Consider the following 22,930-nt stretch of genomic DNA (forward strand, 5'->3'; position numbering starts at 1 on the left):
AGGAGCAACCTTTTCACACAGAGGGTGGTACAAATTGGGAATGAGCTGCCAGAGGAAGATGCAGGTTCAGTTACAACATTTAAAAGACATTTAGATGAGGACATGAATAGGGAAAGGGTTAAAGGAATATGGGCCAAACACAGGCAAGTGGGACTAGTTGGGTATAGGAAACGTGGTTGCCATGGACGAGTTGGACTGACAGTTCTGCTTCGGTGCTCTATGACGCTATCTCCAATCTAGAAGGATAAGAGAGACACAAAACCTTCTGCTTGACATGGTCAAAGGAGCCCTGTGGAAAGATTGCCGCTGCTGTCTGTGTCTCGGTGAAATGAAGATCAAGACCAATGGGAGCAAGCGATTGAGTGGGAGAATATTTGCAATGACCTTCCCTGTGCCAGGCAGTGGGGAGATCCCTCTCTAGTTACTGCAATCAGTCTTATTCGCATAAGACGGGTTTATATGTTTGTGCCAGAATTAACATTCCACTAAGCACCAAGACATCGCTTGATGGTGATAATGTCTTAGAATCATGGAGTGTGGAAACAGACCCTTCGGTCCAACCATATCTCCGAACCAAACTAGTCCCACTTGCCTGCATTTGGCCCATATCCTTCCAAACGTTTCCTGTTCATGTACTTATCTGAACACATTTTAAATGTTGCAACTGTCCCTACATCCATCACTTCCTCTGACAGTTCATTCCACTCTCTTTGTGAAAGCGTTGACCCTCATGTCCATTTTAAACCATTCTCTTCTCACCTTAAAAAGTGCCCCCTAGGTTTGAAATCCCCTACCCTAGGGAATAGACCCCTGCTTTACACCTTATTTATGCCACTCATGATTTGTAAACCCCTCTACCTGCGACACTCCAGTGAAAAAGGTCCCAGGCTATCCAGGCCTATCGTTTTGACTCAAGTCTTCCATTCCCAACAACATCCTTGTAAATCTTTTCTGAATTCTAATTTAATACCCTTCCAATAGCAGAGTAACCAGAACTGTTTACAGTATTCCAGAAGAGACCTCAGAAACCTCAATGTGATGTTCCAACTCCCACACTGAAAGGTCTGTTCAATAAAGGCAAGCATGCTAAATGCCTTCTCACCTACCCTGTCTGCATGTGACACAAATTTTAAAGAATTATGTACCTGAACCCCTAGGACCCTTTGGTCTACAACATTACCCAGGGCCCTACCATTAATTGTATAACTCGTGCCCTCGTCCATCTTATCAAAATGCAATACCCCACAATTATCCAAATTAAACTTTGGTTAGACTGCACTTGGAATACTGTGTCCAGTTCTGGTCACCCTATTGTAGGAAAGATGTGGATGCTTTGGGGAGGGTTCAGAGGAGGTTTACCAGGATGTTACCTGGACTGGAGGGCTTATCTTATGAAGAGAGGTTGACTGAGCTCGGACCTTTCTCATTGGAGAAAAGGAGGAGGAGAGGGGACCTAATTGAGGTATACAAGATAATGAGAGGCATAGATAGAGTCGATAGCCAGAGACTATTTCCCAGGGCAGAAATGGCTAACACGAGGGGTCATAGTTTTAAGCTGCTTGGAGGTAAGTATAGAGGGGATGTCAGAGGCGGGTTCTTTACACAGAGAGTTGTGAGAGCATGGAATGCGTTGCCAGCAGCAGTTGTGGAAGCAAGGTCATTGGGGACATTTAAGAGACTCCTGGACACGCATATGGTCACAGAAATTTGAGGGTGTATACATGAGGATCAGTGGTCGGCACAACATCGTGGGCTGAAGGGCCTGTTCTGTGCTGTACTGTTCTATGTTCCAAACTCCATTTACCGGTCCTTAGCCCATTGACCCAATAGATCAAGATCTCTTTGTAATCTTAGATAATCTTCTCCACTGTCCACTAGATCAACAATTTTCATGTCATTCACAAACTTACTAACCATGTCTCCTAAGTTCTCATCCAAATTGTTCATATAAATGACAAACAAAAGTGGATCCAATACCGATCACTGGTCACAGGCCTTCAGTCTGAACAATAACCTTTCATCATCATCCTCTGTCTCCCATCGTCAAACCAAATTTGTACCCAACTGGCCACCTCTCCCCGAATCCCATGTGATCTAACTTTACCGATTAGTCTACCATGTGGAACATTGGCAAAGGCTTTACTAAACTCAATAATTGTTACCACTCTGCTCTCAAACATTTTGGTTACTTCTTCAAAATTCTCAATCAAGCTGGTGAGACACGATTTCCCTCGCACAAAGTCATGCTGACTATCCCTAAACAGTCTCTCCAAATGCATATAAATCCTACCTTTCAGAAGGATTCATCTGCAACAACTTCATGGTGGCACAGTGGTTAGCACTGCTGCCTCACAGCGCCAGAGAACCGGGTTCAATTCCCACCTCAGGTGACTGACTGTGTGGAGTTTGCACGTTGTCCCTGTGTCTGCGTGGGTTTCCTCCCATAGCCCAAAGATGTGCAGGTTAGGTGAATTGACCATGCTAAATTGCCCGTAGTGTTAGGTGAAGGGGTAAATATAGGGGAATGGGTCTGGGTGGGTTGCGCTTCTGCGGGTCGGTGCGGACTTGTTGGGCTGAAGGTGGGAATTGTTTTCCACACTGAAAGTAGTCTAATCTAAAAATACTTACTCACCTGAAGGACACTACCTGTCGTATCCTTCATGTAGGCCTGGACCCTCTACACGCTGCCCTTGAAGTGGCCATGAAGGGACAGTAGAGTCTGTCACATATCTCCCCCTGGAATGTGCCTTTGGAAAGGGAGTCTGGAGAGAAATGCAGTGTTCGTCCAGACCAGCTCTGAGCTCTATGGGCTGTTCCCTGGGACGCACACCAAGAGAAACATCGACTGCACCTGGAGGACCATCAACTCAGTAAAAGACGCTCTTTGATCTGCCCGAAACTTGATGGTCTTCCAGAGCAAGGAGTTGACCCCGACCGGGTGTTGCAGACTGGCACATCCCAAGGTCCAGGACTACGTGCTGAGGGGCACGCTAAAGTTTGGGGCAGCTGCTGCCAAGGAACAGTGGGGAAAGACCACTGTCTCGGGTCTTCCTCCTGAAGGTAAATGGGGGTCAATTCAGTTATCAGCCCCTGTAGGTGCCTCAAATGTATTTAATACATTTTTCCTGCAGCAGTCGAAGGGTCCATGTGGACTTGTTGAGCCAAATGGCCTGTTTCCATACTGTTAAGGAATCTAATCTAATCTAATCAGTGAGAAATAACTTTGTTGTTGCAACTACATAATTTGGGGTGTCAAATTCCAATCTGTCATCTGTGTCTCTTTTCCCCCCCTCTGCAAGAACTATACCAATGGACTGTGGACCCTTTGTAGGTATTCACAGATTTGTGAATACATTTTATTTTTCCAATCAAAAAGTGATCATAACAAAATGGGGCTTACTTAATTTATCAACTTGTGTTCAATGTCATAGTCATAGAGATGTACAGCATGGAAACAGACCCTTTGGTCCAACCCATCCATGCCGACCAGATATCCCAACCCAATCTAGTCCCACCTGCCAGCACCCGGCCCATATCCCTCCAAACCCTTCCTATTCATGTGCCCATCCAAATGCCTCTTAAATGTTGCAATTGTACCGGCCTCCACCACATCCTCTGGCAGCTCATTCCATACACGTACCACCCTCTGTGTGAAAACGTTGCCCCTTAGGTCTCTTTTATATTTTTCCCCTCTCACCCTAAACCTATGCCCTCTAGTTCTGGACTCCCCGACCCCAGGGAAAAGTCTTTGTCTATTTACCCTATCCATGCCCCTCATAATTTTGTAAACCTCTATAAGGTCATCCCTCATCCTCCGACGCTCCAGGGAAAACAGCCCCAGCCTGTTCAGCCTCTCCCTTCAGCTCAAATCCTCCAACCCTGGCAACATCCTTGTAAATCTTTTCTGAACCCTTTCAAGTTTCACAACATCTTTCCAATAGGAAGGAGACCAGAGTTGCAGGCAATATTCCAACAGTGGCCTAACCAATGTCCTGTACAGCCGCAACATGACCTGCTTTTAAAAAATCTAAAGAACTGTGGATGCTGAAGATCAGAGACAAAAACAGACGTTGCCGGAAAAGCTCCGAACCTCAGAACCTCACTAGACCCGAAACGTTAGCTCTGATTTCCCACCACAGACCTGCTGAGCTTTTCCAGCAATTTCTGTTTTTGTGTGTGTGTGTGTGCGTGGGTTCACAGCTGGATGGATTTCTAGAAACCGCCTGCAACTTTCACAAAGTGCTGTAATATTTGAGAGGTGTTCAAACTATTACTCACCGGAAGACGCTTTAAAAGCTGCTCTGAACGTGCCCCCGGCTCTCTCTGCAAGGCTATGTTTTAACGCTCAGGACTCGGGTAAGTTTTAAACTTCCTGGAACCAATCGTCCTCATATACTTTTGGGTGGTTCGGTGTCAAAAGAAAAACCTGAACTTTGCTGAAGTTCCTGTGGGATTATTTTCTGTGGGATTTAGCTGTCTCACGGCGCTAGGGACCCAGGTTCGAGTCTAGCCTCGGTTGTCTGTGTGGAGTTTGCACATTCTCCCTGTGTCTGCGTGGGTTTCCATACACTGTCCAAAAACCTGGCCATGTTAAATGAAGAGGCTGGGGGTCTTAGTCAGCGGTAAAAAAAAATAGGGGAGGGGGTGTGGGTCTGGGTCTGTTTCCACACACTGTCGGGATTCTGAGTATCACTGCTTTTTAGTTACGCGTGTGGCTATGTTTACAAGTTAGGATAATAACTGGCATCTTTGTTTTTATATAAATGTTTGTTTTTATTTTAATGCTAACAACAACGTATTGTAGTGGTTCAGTAACCTAGCTGATGTGGAGCTTGAGTGAGTAATTGCTTGGTATCTGTCAGTAAGCTATCATTTTGCGGGAAATGGTTAAAATCTTCGAGTAAAAAAATGAGGTCTGCAGATGCTGGAGATCAGAGCTGAAAATGTGTTGCTGGTTAAAGCACAGCAGGTTAGGCAGCATCTCAGGAATAGGGAATTCGACGTTTCTCCTGATGAAGGGCTTATGCTCGAAACGTCGAATTCCCTATTCCTGGGATGCTGCCCAACCTGCTGTGCTTTAACCAGCAACACATTTTCAGCGGGAAGTGGTTAACCAGGCTTGTCATTTGCTCTATACGAGCCGCCGACAGCATATGGGTTTTTACGATTCACTGGCAAATGTCCCTTGCTCTGTGCTAGGAGGCTGTTGGAGCAACTTTCCACTTGCTCCAGAGATATAGCAGAGCATAAAGGACATGACAGAACGGGGCACTTAAACAGCTCTGCTCCTCACCATGATGTATTCATTGTGAAATTGAGTGTTGAAATTTAACTCTGAAAGTTCACCAACCTTTCGGAATCAGACTCGCTTCGAGGATTGCAGCTGACTGACCCACTTTCACGACCTGCGGCTTATGGCGAACTGGTAGCTGTCTGTCTCAGCAGTTCTAGGTCTGCCTGACAGGATCAGAGTGTATCCCTCACCCATCGGTAACATCCATCAGGCTGTGTGCTCTTTCCACTGCCCTCGACTTTGCCCTTCTCCAAGAGGCAGAAGCGGGTACTGCAGATGCCGGAGATTAATGTGGTGCTGGAAAAGCACAGCAGGGGTCAGGCAGCATCTGAGGAGCAGGAGAGTCAAGTGTTCCTGAAATCCCTGTTCCTCGGACGCTGCCTGACCTGCTGTGCTTTTCCAGCACCACTCTAATCTCGCCTCTTCTCGGAGAGGATTCTCTATAGCATTTAGGCTCTGGTCACATTTTGAGAATTTACCAAGGAAAGAAAATAATTGTCAATTTTTCTCATGCCTCGAATTAAAGATTATTTCCATTCATCGCTGACATTGAAGTGAACTCCCAAACTCCCAAAGAACCCTGTCTTTACCAATCCTTGCATATCCTGCCAATTTCACTTCGACGCTGAAAATGTGTTGCTGGAAAAGCAAAAGGAATTCCTGAAGAAGGGCTCATGCCCGAAACGTCGATTTCTCCTGCTCCTTGGATGCTGCCTGACCTGCTGCGCTTTTCCAGCAACACATTTTTCAGCTCTGATCTCCAGCATCTGCAGTCCTCACTTTCTCCTCCAATTTCACTTCGACGCCCAGTGAGGAATCTGACCCTGACTGGGACCGTTCCCGTGATGGTATTCACATCTGTCAGCTATTCGTTCTAATTCTGTCGACAGTGTTTGTTTTACAATTCAGTTGTGGGAGTTTCCATGTCTCCGCAGTCGCTGCTTTGTTGTTTATCTGCAGTTGTGTATTTTTATAATCAGGACATTGGTCAGTAATTGCATTTTTCACCTCTCGGATGTATCGACCACGTTGTAACGGTTCACTACAATCGAAATGTCTCGACATTAGTCAATTCGTTCTCAGTCGGCTGCTGTGCGGCGGCAAAATATTGAGTTTCTGTTCAGAAATGAAACTGTGTTGCTGGAAAAGCGCAGCAGGTCAGGCAGCATCCAAGGAGCAGGAGAATCGACGTTTGGGGCATAAGCCCTTCTTCAGGCTGCGCTTTTCCAGCAACACATTTTCAGCTCTCATCTCCAGCATCTGCAGCCCTCACTTTCTCCTTTCTGTTCAGAAAATCTTGTTTTTCTAATCGGATGACTCAGGCAGCAGGGCTGAAATGTCAACAACTTCTGTACCCATTTCTTCACCTCTTGCAACTGATGCAATTCAACTTTTCAAGCTAACTTGTTTCTCGGAGACGGTGGCCTCTCCTTGCAGAGCCTGGGCTTCTGCCAATTAATTCTCAATATGCTCCGGGACTTTCCTGAAAGAATTTGGTCAGCACTAATTGTTCTATAAATAAATTGCTGTATAATTTATATAAATGATTTTGATGTGAGCATAAGACGTATGGTTAGTAAGTTTGCAGATGACACCAAAATTGGAGGTGTAGTGGACAGTGAAGAGGGTTACCTCAGATTACAACAGGATCTGGACCAGATGGGCCAATGGGCTGAGAAGTGGCAGATGGAGTTTAATTCAAATAAATGCGAGGTGCTGCATTTTGGGAAAGCAAATCTTAGCAGGACTTAGACACTTAATGGTAAGGTCCTAGGGAGTGTTGCTGAACAAAGAGACCTTGGAGTGCAGGTTCATAGCTCCTTGAAAGTGGAATCACAGGTAGATAGGATAGTGAAGAAGACATTTGGTATGCTTTCTTTTATTGGTGAGTACAGAAGTTGGGAGGTCATGTTGCGGCTGTACAGGACATTGGTTAGGTCACTGTTGGAATATTGCATACAATTCTGGTCTCCTTTATCAGAAAGATGTGAAACTTGAAAGGTTTCAGAAGAGATTTACAAGGATGTTGCCAGGGTTGGAGAATTTGAGCTACAGGGAGAGGCTGAACAGGCTGGGGCTGTTTTCCCTGGAGTGTCAGAGGCTGAGGAGTGACCTTATAGAGATTTACAAAATTATGAGGGGCATGGATAGGATAAGTAGACAAAGTCTTTTCCGTGGGGTGGGGAGTCCAGAACTAGAAGACATAGGTTTACGGTGAGAGGGGAAAGATATAAAAGAGACCTCAGGGACAACTCTTTCACACAGGAGATAGGACATGTATGGAATGAGCTGACAGAGGATGTGGTGGAGGCTGGTACAATTGCAACATTTAAGAGGCATTTGGATGGGTATATGAATAGGAAGAGTTTGGAGGGATATAGGCCAGGTGCTGGCAGCTGGGACTAGATTGGGTTGGGATATCTGGTCGGCATGTACGGGTTGGACTGAAGGATCTGTTTCCATGCTGTACATCTCTATGACTCTATAATTCAAACAAGAGCTTATTTAAGTCTAGAGTGACACAGAACTGGACGGCTTCTTAAGAGAGTACTTTGTAATCTGGCCTTGAGTTCTGAAATTTTACATTCAAAAGTATTGAGAAAGGATCTCTAATCAAAACACTTACAGCAAATTACCTAGAAAGCTCCGAGCTTCATTGAGAGGTTGAAGAGAATTGAATTGAATTTATTGTCATGTGTACTGAGGCAGTGAAAAGCTTTGTCTTGTGAGCAATACAGGCAGGTCACAGAGATAAGTAGCACAGATAGTAAGTAAATAATAGGTAAACAGCAGCAAAAACAAAAACACAGAGACAGACAGAGTTTGTGAATACATTCAGTATTCTAACAACAATCACCCTCACTTTTTCTGTGACATTTGTTGCAAAGTCTCTCCCAAGGATGTCTACCTTGAAGAAGTTCCCCTCTCTCTACAAGGATCACAGTGAGTCTTTCTCTCACTGCACCCCACAGGTATGGCGGTACACTTTGACTCCCCCCTCCCACTCCGCTAAGGACATGCAGGTCCTGGGCATCCTCCATTGCCAATCCCAAACCACCCAGTGCCTGGAGGAAAAATGCTCCATCTTCTGCCTTGGGACCCTGCAACCCCATGGGATCAATGTGGATTTCACCAGTTTCCTCATTTCCTCTCCCCCCACCTTATTCCAGTCCTAAGCCTCCAACTCGGCACCACCCTCCTGACCTGTCCATTACCTTTCCCATTCCTCTCCAACCTATCACTTTCACCCCCACCTTCCTCGACCTATTTCATTCTCAGCTATCTTCCCTCCCAGCCCCACCCCTCCCAATTATCTCTCAGCCCCCTTGGGCCACCCCCTCATTCCTGATGAAGGGCTTATGCCCAAAGTGTTGACTCTCCTTTTCCTCGGATGCTATCTGATCTGCTGTGCTTTTCCAACACCATACACTCAACCCTGCTTCCCCACCTTGTCATCTTTGGACTAAGGATTTAGAGATTGTATAAATGGTCTTTTAAAGATGTTTTAATTTGCTTCACAATTGGTACTTCCTTCCTGGTATTGTCAAAGCCTTGATCTACATAATGAGCCATACAGTGTTATTGCAACAAGTAATGGAGTTGTTGGACAAGACCATTCTTTTGAAATAGCACAGCAGAAGCTCCATCCAAAGATAACATCTCCTATTTCCACACGTTCAGATTATTCCACATTCAAAAATCTTTGTCAGCACCTGTGGAGCTGCTCATGCATTTAAAACGATGTCCTGTGCACCATCTACGCTGCATCTGAATTTAATGCAAATTCGAAGCCTCTTGCTAGCAGAAATACCCATTCTTTCACCATTATTAAGTGTCAGATAGAAAGGTAGGCAAATATCCAATGCAAGTTCTGCATTCTCAAATGTATTCACTATATTACCAGGACCTGCAGATGCTGCATGTAGTCACGTCAGTTTCGCACAGTATTAGTGGAGATAATCACTTGTATTGCAAGTAGAGTATTGTAGGATTCTTCTAGATTTGAATACTAGTGAGTTTCGACAAGATTTGTAGCTGTTTGAGGTTCTGGATGTAGGTTGGTTCGCTGAGCTGGAAGGTAAATTTTCAGATGTTTCATCACGATACTAGATAACCTCTTCAGTGAGCTGACAGATGAAGCACTGCTGATAATTCCTGCTTTCTATTTGTATGTTTGGGTTTCCTTGGGTCAGTGATGTCATTTCCTGCAGTGATGTCATTTCCTGTTCTTTTTCTCAAGGGTTGATAAATGGGGTCCAAGTCAATGTGGTTGTTGATAGCGTTCAGGTTGGAATACCATGCTTCCAGGAATTCTCGAGCGTGCCTCTGAGTATCACCTTTTCATATGTGGTAGTTTATATAAAATCCTCCATGAATTAAACCACAGTGGGTAAGGATTGGTTCTGAAGAACATATGCAGCAGATTCTTGGCTTCATTAAGAAATGCCTGTTCATAAAGTCCATTCCTCTCTTCATTGTCTGCCAGTAGAGAGATTGCTGGAGCATCTAATTGAACACAAATTCTGCAGAGTATGTCAACATATGAATTAGAAGCAGAGGTACTCAGGTCGGCTCTGCTGTTTAAGATGATTGCTGATCTAACTGATTTGATTCATTATTGTTGCACAGTGAAAAGTTTTGTTTTGGATGCAGTACAGGCAGATCATACCATTTGTTTGAAAAGTGAAATAACAATGTTTCCACTGGTTGAGCGACAAAATTGGAAGTCATACATCGAATGTAATCAACAAATCTTGTCATCAGAGTTCAGGGGACAATTCATTACCCAGTAGTGTCAATACAGTAAAGACATCTAAAGGAGAATAGGAGATTGTGATTGGATAAGGTGCAATTTAAGGGTTGGAGTCCAGAGTGAATTTTATTAGTGGTCCTGCAATCACTGAGACAGACACCTCCATTGCAACCAGGTGACTATTTAATCAGATACTCACTTTGACTGCTTCTGATTTGGATGCTGCTGAGCAGTTTCACTATTCCAAGCTCGTGGACTTTCAAGGATGTGCACTCTTCTAGATACCAACGTATGTGTTCTGACTCAATTCAGGGAGAGTAGGACTCGCTTGCTGTCTCAAGTCCACATAGTGGCAGCAACTGTAATGGCTTGCCAGCCCCGATCCTGAAGATGTTAATCACTTGGCTTTGCTTTGGGCTGGCCGAGAGTCCCTCTGTTCAGGATATGTCCTGAGTGAGACTGTGCAACTGTCTTTACTTAAGCAGTGTCACCCAAGCTCAGTCTTCCATTGACATACCCTGCAACTCATCTATGCTCCACTCGCTGCATTTTCTAATGATAAAGCCAGTTGTGGTGCCTGTTGGAAATCCAGTTGGGATTCAGCTAGTCTGTGCTTTTGCATAGTCACATCACTAATCCAACATGTTCTCTCAACATCTCGTTCAGGCTTAATACAAAATCATGTGTCTGTCAGTCATGTTAACCTTATCAAAAATACTGCCACCGATTTCCCATGTTCTTGGAAAGCCGATTAGAACCGATAGTGTCTCTGAATTAGAGGAGGCTTAGGGTCACAATATTCCTTAAAAATAAGTCAGCTGTCAAAAGGTTTGCGTCTGGTGCCTTGGGCAATATTAAGCTCTGAATAACCGAAAAAGCTGTGGATCCCCAAGTTGTCAGGAGAGTTATTTGTTGCTTTACAGCTGCCCCAGTGTAATTTGCCCAGGAAACCATGGTGCAATCTTTCCACATACTGGGCCTAGTCTTCAATGGCAGGATAAAACAAATCTAGCTTCCCAATTAATGACACGGCCAGAAATGCTTGTCCCACCCTAAAGTTGTCTGAGCGAATTTCTTCAGGTCTGTATTTTCTTTTCACTCATTGTTACTGAAATAACTGCTCAGGGGCCGGTATCCCATCACCCTTTGTTTACAGAACCTCTGCCACTCATGTTTATATCTGTCAGCCAGGGCTCCCTCATGGGACCAGGTTAACAGCCCCAATCAGGGAACTCCTATTCTATGGGGTCCATTTGGCTGACCTCATTACAGGACAGGGGGGAGGAGGTCACATCATTTTGGTGTGAGGGCTTCTGGGAAACAAATCAACATAAAAATACAGATGGGTACAAAGATGTCAGGTGGAGTCATCTTTCTTTCAATATAATTGTGGTATTAGGTTTGGAAGTGTCAGTTCTACTCATAAAGGAGTTGGGATACATTGCTGCCACCTGTTGGGACGGACCCGTAGGGTCTCGTCTCCACGTGTTCTTTGGAAGGAGAGGTCAAACCGGCTAGAGTTTGGAGCAAAAACACCGTTTATTACAGAATCAAGACTGGCAAACTATACAACGAATTCAAAAGCATGCAATTCGTTGGAGAAGGCGTTCTGTCTTCCTCTACGGACCTGGAGCAGTTATACTTCGCGCTTCCTCGAGTTCCCGGTCAGGTTCCCCTCGTTCGGTTCTCTCATTGGTCGGTTCACCTGTCTGTGAAGGGATTAGTGTCTCTATTGGCTGCCCCGAGATACCTGTCCAGCTCCTGCTGCGCTGAACAATGGGTAGTCATCCTGGGTTCAGCAGTTTCCGATCTTGTAAATTAAAAGTTTATTGTTTGGAAGGGTTTCCTCATTGCTATGCGCCTGGCTGTCTGGGCGTTCACAATAGTTCTCCATAGTTGAATATACAGGTATTATCATTTAACACAGGACCCGAATGAGTTTGACGTCAGCGGAGGCATTAGCAAGTACTTTATCAATCAAGTGTAGTATCGGTGCGATTTACACTATCCGATAGTTACCGGTTTCCTTTATTAACAATGAGATTGTAACAGGATGATCTGAAACTGACGGACATGTTCTAATCCCCAAGGAATGTGGCCTGCAGTGGCTGGGTTTACTTTACATGGCTGTGTTTTAGTTGGTACCTGACAGTGTCTGCTTTAATAATGGTGCTCCCCTCCCTAGCCCCAATGTAGGTACCCCGATAGCAGATTATCCCCAACACACCCCTCCCACTCCCAACTAAATCCTTCTGAACTCGTTTCATAAGCATGCTCCAGAAGATACAGGACAAAGGGGCAGCAGGTTCTTATCCCCACTGGGATCTCCCTGGAGTCGAGGTTCCTGTAGTTAAAAGGCAGGAGAGGTGGCCTTCACTGTGTGCAAACCTGCTGTATCAGCCAGCCAGCTCTGCTCAGCCCCATAGCTTGGGTTCACTGCATTTTGTTGGGGGAGCTGCTCCCCACAGTTCTCAAACTGTGCCCAGGACACCCCTAACCCCTGCCCTCTGGAAAGCTGTGCTAGCCCGGGGCCATATCTCGCTCTCCTCTAGTCGGGTCTAAAGGCGGGTCTGAGCAGTGTTAAACCCCCCTCCCTCCCCACACCTCTGGGGCAAACTGCAGTGTCTGCTCCCTTAGTGACCACCAGGATTGGAGAGACACTGGAATTCACTAATAAACAGGGGGACAGCACAGGAGGATTGGGTGAGCATGTGAACTGGTTACAGACTGATCCTTTGGGTGAGTTTGAATTTGATGAAGCCCATTTTGTGAAGTTAGGGACCCTCCATGGGCTCAAGTTGTTGTTGTTGACACTCACTGGAGAATCACTGACATGACAGCATGGGGAACCAGTGTTTCATCTGGAAAAACATATATTTCAATCTTTAAACAGAACAAGTGTGTCTCGAGAATGACATTTATTCACTCTGGTCTTTTAATCACTACAGAATATTGTTTATTGAAATGTTTGAGTGATCGATGAGTGATGATATAATTCTTTATCAGTTCTCTGCCTACTGCACAATGAAATAACACATTCAATGATTCAGAGATAAAAATAAAATCAGATTTAGAGATATGGCCCCGGGCTAGCACAGCTTTCGTAAGCTTCTATCACTCTCTTTATGCTAGATCTCTGTTTTTGATTGCCATGATTTGGTATTGGACTGGGGTGTACAAAGTTAAAAATCACACAACTGAAAATGTGTTGCTGGTCAAAGCACAGCAGGCCAGGCAGCATCTCAGGAATAGGGAATTCGACGTTTCGAGCATAAGCCCTTCATCAGGAATGCTAAAATTTATATTAAGGTCGGGATGGAAGGTGTTAGTAAAGTTGATGAACTGTTCAACCTCCTCGTGGGAGCACGAGGCAGCGCCGATACAGTCATCGATGTAGCGGAGGAAAAGGTGGGGGGTGGTGCCAGTGTAGTTGCAGAAGATGGACTGTTCCACATATCCTACGAAGAGGCAGGCATAGCTGGGGCCCATGCGGGTGCCCATGGCAACTCCTTTAGTTTGGAGGAAGTGGGAGGATTGAAAAGAGAAGTTATTCAGGGTGAGGACCAGTTCAGTCAGTCGAAGGAGGGTGTCAGTGGAAGGGTACTGGTTGGTGCGGCGGGAAAGGAAGAAGCGGAGGGCTTTGAGTCCTTCGTGATGGGGGATGGAGGTGTACAGGCACTGGATGTCCATAGTGAAAATAAGGCGTTGGGGACCAGGGAAGCGAAAATCCTGGAGGAGGTGGAGGGCATGGGTGGTGTCCCGAACGTAGGTGGGGAGTTCTTGGACTAAAGGGGACAGGACCGTGTCGAGGTATTGGGAGATGAGTTCGGTGGGGCAGGAGCAGGCTGAGACAATGGGTCGGCCGGGGCAGGCAGGTTTGTGGATTTTGGGCAGGAGGTAGAAACGGGCGGTGCGGGGTTGTGGGACTATGAGGTTGGAGGCGGTGGATGGGAGATCCCCTGAGGTGATGAGGTCCTGGATGGTCTGGGAGATGATGGTTTGGTGGTGGGAGGTGGGGTCGTGGTCAAGGGGGCGATAAGAGGAGGCGTCCGCGAGCTGGCGTTTGGCCTCAGCGGTATAAATGTCAGTGCGCCAAACTACCACCGCGCCTCCCTTGTCTGCGGGTTTGATGGTGAGGTTGGGATTGGAGCGGAGGGAGTACCAACAGGTTTAATTGGAAGCACAAGCTTTTGGAGCGCTGCTCCTTCATCAGGTGGTTGTGGAGAATAAAATTGTAAGACATAGAATTTATAGCAAAAGTTTACAGTGTGATGTAACTGAAATTATATATTGAAAAAGACCCGGATTGTTTATTAAGTCTCTCAGCTTTTAGAATGACCGTGTTGTTTTCAGTTCTTTCAGATGTAAATTGTAAGACCTTTTTAAAAATTTACTATGAAATTACATTGCACCACCTGCCGAAATCCCCAAGTTACTCGTGAGTTCCTGCAGTGGTTCCCATGGAGAGTGGAATCATTGAGTGCTGGTGATGAGTGAGAACACGTTGAATTCATTTTGTAATCCTGTTCAACCCACACTGTGAAATTTCTGTTGGTAAAGAAAACCTTTGAAGCAGTTTAATTTACCTTGGGAACGATAACTGGGAAATCCCTGAAATAAACCCAGCAAACTCAGCCGCACGTTTACAGAACCTTGGTGATTTTTCTTTTGTTTGAACAATATATGGGGAACAATCAAACCCAAGGCACTTCATACTTATACCACATACTTACACACACTTGAGGCATCAGGAGTGTCCGATAACTCAACGGACCCCCATTTACCTTCAGCACCAAGACCTCAGACTGTGGTCTTTCCCCACTGCCCATTGGCAGCAGCTGCCCCAGGCTTTAGTGCGTCCCTCAGCACGTAGTCCTGGACCTTGGAATGTGCCAGTCTGCAACACTCGGTCTGGGTCAATTCCTTGCTCTAGAAGGGCAACACGTTTTGGGCAGACCAAAGAGTGACTTTCATTGAGTTGATGGTCCTCCAGGTGCAGCCCAGTGTGTGTCCCAGGTAGAGCACAGACTCATGGAGCTGCTCAGGATGACACAAACCACTACATCTCTCCGCCCCCACCCCCACTCCGGCCTATCATCCTCACCTTAACCTCCTCCCACCAATCGCATTCCCAATGTCCCTTCCCCAAGTCCCTCATCCCTACCCTTTATCTTAGCCTGCTTGGTCGACTTTCCTCATTCCTGAAGAAGGGCTTATGCCCGAAAAGTCGATTCTCCTGCTCCTTGGGTGCTGCCTGACCTGCTGCATTTTTCCAGCAACACATTTTTAAGCTGCACCTCCCTCCAGACTTCCTTTACAAAGGAACCTTCCGGAGGGAGATGTGTGATAGTCTGTATCCCCATGCAGCCACTTTGAGGGCAGCGTGTGGTGGTGCAGACCGACTGAGCATACATGAAGGATCTGACGGGCAGTGCCCTTCTCACCACCAGCCGAGCGATGTCTTGGTGCTTGTTGGAAAGTTCTGGCGATGGGACATTCTGCCGAATGACTTTGACTGTATGCTCAGGGAACCACGTGACAGGATCCATCCTCTCCTTATCCCTCAGGGTCTCGGGGACACTATGTGCAGACCACTCCCTGATGGATCGGTGGGTAAAGGTGATTTTCTTTGCAAATGTCTCCACGAGGGACAGGAGATACGGAATGGTCCAACTACTCGGAGAGTTCTGCAGCAGCGAGGCCAGTCCCATCCTTCCCGACCCTGGGACAGGTCGAACCTCAGTAAGTGCTGACACTTGGTGTTTATGTATCGAGGGCTTACACACAGCTTGATGCAGCCACACACAGACATGGCCAACAGGGTGGGGGGTAGCATTCTGCACACCCTCCCCCCCCAACCCCAACTTTATCCAGAGCCTTGTACATTGTGTCCCTGTGGATAGGGTTCAGGTGAGGTGTGACTGAGACAGCGCAGTTTAGGGGAATGGGCCAGACATGTCCCAGGTACAACAATAGAAGTGCCTCAGACCTGATGACCAGGATCTTACCCATAAGGCAGAGGGAGTGGTGCTCCCAACAGACCAGTTTCTTCCTCACGTTGGTATTATGCATGCCCTAGCCCCTCTGAACTGTATTCCCAACACCTTCAGGTAATCTGTCCAGATTGGTAAAGGATATAAAGGATTTGGACGGCCCAGTGCCCAAAGAACAAGTGCCCTCGGTTTACCTTGGCTCCTGAGGCCAGTTCGAACTGGTCATAGATGCTCAGGAGTCCGTGCACTGACAGCCAATCCGAGCAGAAAACGACAACGTCATCCATGTCCAGGGAGGCTTTGACCTGCTGGCCCCCACTGCCTGGAACAGTCTCCCCTCTCAGGCTCACATCCTTCCTGATGGACTCAGCAAAGGACTCTATATAACACACACACACACACACACCAGGAGAGAGTGGGCAGCCCTGCCTGACTCCGGATCTGATCGGGAAGCTTTCATTGATTGAGACTGCACTAACGATCTCGGTGTAGAGCAGTCGGATCCAATTGCAGATTCCCTCCCCAGTGCCCATTTAGGAAAGCATGTAGGTGTGCAAGAAACTGCCAACGGTCTTCTCCTGGTACAGGCTGATGAGGCAGGTGTCCCCCTGTCCTGCACGTAGGCTCTCGGATCACCCTGCCCAGCACAGCACAGATTCAGAGTGTGGTGCTGGAAAAGCACAGCCAGTCAGGCAGCATCCCAGGAGCAGGAGAATCAACATTTCGAGCAAGAGCCCTTCGTCAGGAATGAGGCTTGTGGGCCAAGGAGGCTGAAAGATAAATGGTAGAGGGTGTTGCTGGGGGGGGAAGGCAGCTGGGAATGCGATAGGCAGATGTAGGTGGGGGAGAAGATGATAGTTCAGAGGAGGGTGGAGTAGATAGGCGGGAAGGAAGATGGACAGGTGGGACTGTTCAAGAGGGCGGGTGCTGAGTAGGAAGGTTGGAACTGGGTTAAGGTCGGGGGAGGGGAAATGGGGAACTGGTGAAATCCACATTCATCCCGTGTGGTTGGAGGGTCCCAAGGCAGCAGATGAGGCATTCTTCCACCAGGCAATCCGGTGGTTAGGGTTTGGAGATGGAGGAAGCCCAGGACTTTCATGTCCTTGGCAGGGTGGAAGGAGGAAGCACAGGATTGGTTGGGGTGAATCACCAATCCCAGAGCAGACCTGACCTGGATAGCGATGACCTTTAGATAGGATTGTGTAATCTGCTTTCAGCAAAGAAATAGCCTTGCATTCAGCACCAGTTTTCAGTGTGCCCAGGATACCACAAACCCTACCCCCTTCCCAAACTCTCCAAACCCCCCCTTGCCCTCTGGAAACTTGTGTCGGTCTAGAGCAGTTGTCACTTCTCTTCCACTTCAGTCTCAAGGTGGATCTGAGCAATGTTAAATCCCTGCCCACACACATTGGGGGTGAACTCCAGGAGAAACACTGGAAATAAATGAGAACAAGCAGGGAGACACTGCAGGCTGTGGGAGACAGAAACAGGAGGATCAGACAAGTTCAGGAACTAATTGGTGCACTTAATTGTGTCCATTTCATTTCTGGAGCAGTGTAAATCTACTGGAGGAGGTGCCCAGTGAGATCTCATTGTGCTAAATGAGCCACAGCATTCAGGGATGTTGTGAAACTTGAAAGGGTTCAGAAAAGATTTACAAGGATGTGCCCAGGATTGGAGGATTGGAGCTACAGGGAGAGGCTGAACAGGCTGGGGATTTTTTCCCTGGAGCGTCAGAGGCTGAGGGGTGAGCTCACAGAGGTTTATAAAATCATGAGGGGCAAGGATAGAGTAAATAGACAAGGTATTTTCCCTGGGGTAGAGGGATCCAGAACTAGAGGGCATAGGTTTAAGGTGAGTGGGGAAAGATATAAAAGGGATCTAAGGCTCAACTGTTTCACGCAGAGGGTGGGGTATGCATGGAATGAGCTGCCAGAGGCTGGTACAATTGCAGCATTTAAAAGGCATCTGGATGGGTCTATCAATAGGAAGGGTTTGGAGGGATATGGGCCAAGTGCTGGCAAATTGGGCTAGATTAGGTTGGGATAATTGGTCGGCATGGACAAGTTGGACCGAAGGGTCTGTTTCTGTGCTGTACACCTCTAAGACTATTGTTTGAAAGCTGCTGGGCAAGTTCTTGATAGCACAGGAAGGAGTGGGTGTGACTCCTTTTCACATCTTGAAATGTTACAGTATACCTGTATATTCAAGTTTCTAATACTGGCTGTGGTTAATTTGTTTGCTTTCTAAAAAGTTTATCGATGAAGGAATGGAGTAAGTAATTTGCAAGAAAATCAGTTCTGATTTCAACTTTACCCTGAAACACCAACCACAAAATTGAATTCACTATCAATTGTGAAGTTTAAATTGAAACTTTCACAAAAGCTGTTCCTTGCGTGACTTTCAATTCCAGTTGTGTTTGTGGTGTCTCCCCTGACCCAGCAACTCTAGCACCCTTGGCAAACACGGGAGCATTATTTCAGACCATAAGACATGGGAACAAAAGAAGTCCTAATGAAGGGCTCATGCCCAAAACATCAACTCTCCTGCATCTCTGATGCTGCCTGGGCTGCTTTGCTTTTCCCCCATGTGGGAAGGGACACTGCAATAGTGGAAGAAGGAGGTCATCTGGGACTTTCTGGAGTGGAATTTGTCATCCTGGGAACAAATGCAGCAGAGGCAGAGGAATTGGGAAGAACGGATGGTGTTTTTGCAGGAAGTAGGGTGGGAGGAGGCGTAGTTTGGGTAGCTGTGGGAGTTGGTGGGTTGGTAGTATATGTCTGTGGTTAGTCGGATGGTGATGGAGAGGTCCCCGAAGGGGAGGAATGCTTCCGAGATGGTCCAGGTGAACTTGAGGTCGGAATAGAAGGTGCTGGCCTTCTTCTTCCACAACCGTAACTTCCCTGATTGACGGTGCCCTCCAGCACATCTCCTCCACTTCACACCCTTGAATGCCACCCCACCCAACGCAGTAAGGACAGAATCCCCTGGTCCTCACCTTCCACCCAACCAACCTTCGCATATAGTGCATTATCTTCCACCACCTCCAAACGGACCCCACCATCAGAAATATAGTTCCCTCCCATCCCATCAGCGTTCCAAAAAGACCATTCCCTCTGCAACTCCCTCATCAGGTCCACACCCTCCCCCACCAGCCCACACCCCACTCCCAGCACCTTTTCCTGCCACACCTGCACCCACATCATGCCTCTCACCTCCATCCAAGGCCCCAAGGGCTGCTGCCACATCTGTCAGAAATTCACCTATACATTGGTTAGGCCGCTTGTGGAATATTGCGTGCAATTCTGGTCTCCTTCCTATTGGAAAGATGTTGTGAAAGCTGAAAGGGTTCAGAAAAGATTTGCAAGGGGTTGAGCTATAGGCTAGGGCTGTTTTCCCTGGAGTGTTGGAGGCTGAGGGATGACCTTATAGAAGTCTATAAGGATAAAAGTCTTTTCTCTGGGGTGGGGGAGTCCAGAACTAGAGGGCATTGATTTAGGTGAGAGGGGAAAGATATAAAAGAGACTTAAGGGACAACTATTTCACACAGAGGGTGGTACATGTACGGAATGAGCTGCCAGAGGATGTGGTGGAGGCTGGTACAATTGCAATATTTAGAAGGCATCTGGATGGGTGTACGAATAGGAATATGGGCCAGGTATTGGCGAGTGGGACTAGATTAGTCTGGGATATCTGGTAGGCATGGACGGGTTGGACTGAAGGGTCTGTTTCTGTGCTGTACATCTCTATGACTCTATGACTCTGTGACCTCCACCAATGTCATCTATTGCATCCGTTGCACCCAGTGTGCTCTCCTCTACATCGGGGAGACAGGATGCCTTCTTGCGGATTATTTCAGTGAACATCTCTGGGACGCCCACACCCACCAACCCCAACCCCCATGGCTGAACACTTCAACTGCCCCTCCCACTCCATCAAGGACATGCAGGTCCTAGGCCTCCTCCACCGCCAAACCCTTACCACCCAACCCCTGGAGGAAGACTGCCTCATATTCCACCTCAGGACCCTGTGACCACACAGGATCAATGTGGATTTCACCAGCTTCCTCATTTCCCCTCCCCCCAACTTATGCCAGTCCCATGCCTCCAACTTGGCAATGCCCTCCAGACCTGACCATCACCCCTCCCTCTGACCTATCACCATCTCCCTCACCTTCATCCACCTATCACATACCCAGCTACCTTCCCCCAAATCCCACCCTCCTCCCATTTATGTCTCAGCCCGGACGCACAGGCCTCATTCCTGACAGATGGCTGATTACCCTGTTCCTGGGATGCTGCGGATTTCCAGCGCCACACTCTGGTCGGGGATGTTATGACAAGCATCTGGAGCAAGTTGCTCTCGAACCCGGCTCTCCACCAAATGCCCTTAACTCAAAACCAGCTGTAAATAGAGCTGGGAGAAAGTGAGGACTGCAGATGCTGGTGATCAGAGCTGAAAAATGTGTTGCTGGAAAAGCGCAGCAGGTCAGGCAGCATCCAAGGAGCAGGAGAATCGACGTTTCGGGCATAAGTCCTTCTTCAGGAATGAGGAGGGTGTGCCAAGCAAGGTAAGATAAAAGGTAGGGAGGAGGGACCTGGGGGAGGGGCGTTGGGAATGTGATCGGTGGAAGGAGGTTAAGGTGAGGGTGATAGGCCGGAGAGGGGGTGGGAGCGAAGAGTTCAGGAAGGAGATTGCAGATCAAGAAGGTGGTGCTGACTCCGAGGGTTGGGATTGAGACAAGGTGGGGGGAGGGGGAATGAGGAAACTGGAGAAATCTGCATTCATCCCTTGTGGTTGGAGGGTTCCTAGGCGGAAGATGAGGCGCTCTTCCTCCAGGCGTCGTGTTGCCATGGTCTGGCGATGGAGGAGTCCAAGGACCTGCATGTCCTTGGTGGAGTGGGAGGGGGAGTTGAAGTGTTGATCCACGGGGCGGTTAGGTTGGTTGGTCCGGGTGTCCCAGAGGTGTTCTCTGAAACGTTCCGCAAGTAGGTGGCCCGTCTCCCCAATATAGAGGAGGCCACATCAGGTGCAGCGGATGCAGTAAATGATGTGTGTGGAGGCGCAGGTGAATTTGTGACAGATATGGAAGGATCCCTTGGGTCATTGGAGGGAGGTGAGGGGAGGAGGTGTGGGCACAAGTTTTGCAATTCTTGCGGTGGCAGGGGAAGGTGCCGGGAGTGGAGGTTGGGTTGGTGGGGGGGGTGTGGACCTGACGAGGGAGTCACGGAGGGAGTGGTCCCTTCTGAACGCTGATAGGGGAGGGGAGGGAAATAGAGCTGGGCAGGCAATGATGCTTCAAAGACAGGGAGTTTCTCTCGTTCGTCAGGGCTGAGGGAAGGGTGAAGCTGAAGCTTAAATGTGGTTACTTTTTTAATTTAGAAAAGAATACATCCGTTGTTCTGCGATTTCTGAAAATTTTATATCAAGTCGCCTGAGCCAGTCTCCTGCGTAGTTTCCTCTTGTGGTTTCTTAGGGCGAGATGATAGGGGCAGAGGGTTGTTCGGGGTTCCTGTTACAAACCTCTCTCTCTCACACACACAGGAGAAACGCCTCTGCAGTTTATTTCAGGCAGGAAGCTGTAAGAACACAGTAACCCGGCTGCTCTAGGAGCAGCAGAAGTCAACATTTAATGGGTCTAACGTTCCGGCTTAACCCTTCTGTCCAGACCTTTCGCTTTCCGATCTGAGCGAGCCCACCCCCCAGCCATAGGACCAGAGCCGGGCTTTTTATTTTGTGAATTACAAAGCAAAAAGACATTGTAACTCAAGGGAGGGAGTCCCCAGAACTGCAAGGGGGGAGCTGGGGGAGAGGCGGCTGGATGAACGGAGCGGAGCAGCTGAGACCTGCTCCTGCTGTCCTGCGATGTGAAGGTAGATCACATTGGAGACGGACAACTGAAAGGTGGGGAGCACCGATCATCCGGTGAGTGAAATAGCTCACGGTCAGGATTGCTTGGCTGCATCTGGGTAACGAGAATTCCGCCTCGAGCAGTGAGTGAAAACCGTTTCCTGGGCTATTTTTGGGGGGATTTTTTTTTGCACGTTACCCTGAGGCTAACTCATCAGCAACTCCGAGTTACTTGGCAGAAGGTGGGGGGGGGGGGGGGGGGGGAAGAAAAAAAACAATCCGACTTCGCGAAGGAAAACAGATTTTTTGGGGGGAAAAAGGAGCGATTTCGTAAGTTTGCTGAAAAGCACAGAAAGGTCATCACTGACAGAGATTTCCAGCAAAACTGGCAACAAAAGTCTCGAAAGTTTGGCCAACCCCAGTGTGTGGGTCGGAGCTGAGATGGAATCGGGTTCGCGGAGAGAGAGCAGTGTGTTAGATTAAAGTTAAAAAAACATCACACACACAACACCAGGTTAGAGTCCAACAGGTTTAATTGGAAGCACTAGCTTTCGGAGCGACGCTCCTTCATCAGGTGATAGTGGAGGGCTCGATCGTAACACAGAATTTATAGCAAAAATTTACAGTGTGATGTAACTGAAATTATACATTAAAAATTGGTTGTCTGTTAAGCCTTTCATCTGTTAGAATACAGTGATAGTTCCACTTCATTCATGTGTACATCACAGAACCCTTTTTTAAAAGTTGCATTCTCGGGTTAGTTGCTAACAATGGTGATTTCAACAGTTTCCTCATTTCCTCTTCCCCACCTCACCCCAGAACCAAACTTCCAGCTCAGCACTGTCCCCATGACTTGTCCGGACTTGTCCTACCTGCCTAGCTCCTTTTGCACCTATCCACTCCACCCTCTCCTCCCTGACCTATCACCTTCATCCCCTCCCCCACTCACCCATTGTACTCTATGCTACTTTCTCCCCACCCCCAACCCCCTCTAGCTTATCTCTCCACGCTTCAGGCTCTCTGCCTTTATTCCTGATAAAG

The 22,930-nt window shown here is 47.6% G+C and overlaps 1 protein-coding gene across 8 annotated transcripts in view; it reads left to right on the plus strand.

Annotated features, from left to right (window-relative positions):
* The first annotated feature begins 4,312 nt into the window (after nucleotides 1-4,312).
* Nucleotides 4,313-22,930, plus strand: part of LOC132832452 (uncharacterized) — a 60,470-nt gene continuing 41,852 nt past the window's right edge. For 5 of the 8 annotated variants that reach the window (XM_060850470.1, XM_060850464.1, XM_060850471.1 and 2 more), the window contains exon 1: nucleotides 21,429-21,964. The gene's annotated coding sequence lies outside the window, so the exon portion shown is untranslated. Of the gene's footprint in view, nucleotides 4,357-21,428; nucleotides 22,033-22,930 lie in introns of those variants that run through there. The other 3 variants (XM_060850466.1, XM_060850469.1, XM_060850468.1) reach the window with 2 other exon arrangements.

Source organism: Hemiscyllium ocellatum, chromosome 35, assembly GCF_020745735.1.
Source record: "Hemiscyllium ocellatum isolate sHemOce1 chromosome 35, sHemOce1.pat.X.cur, whole genome shotgun sequence".
Classification (NCBI taxonomy): Eukaryota; Metazoa; Chordata; class Chondrichthyes; order Orectolobiformes; family Hemiscylliidae; genus Hemiscyllium; species Hemiscyllium ocellatum.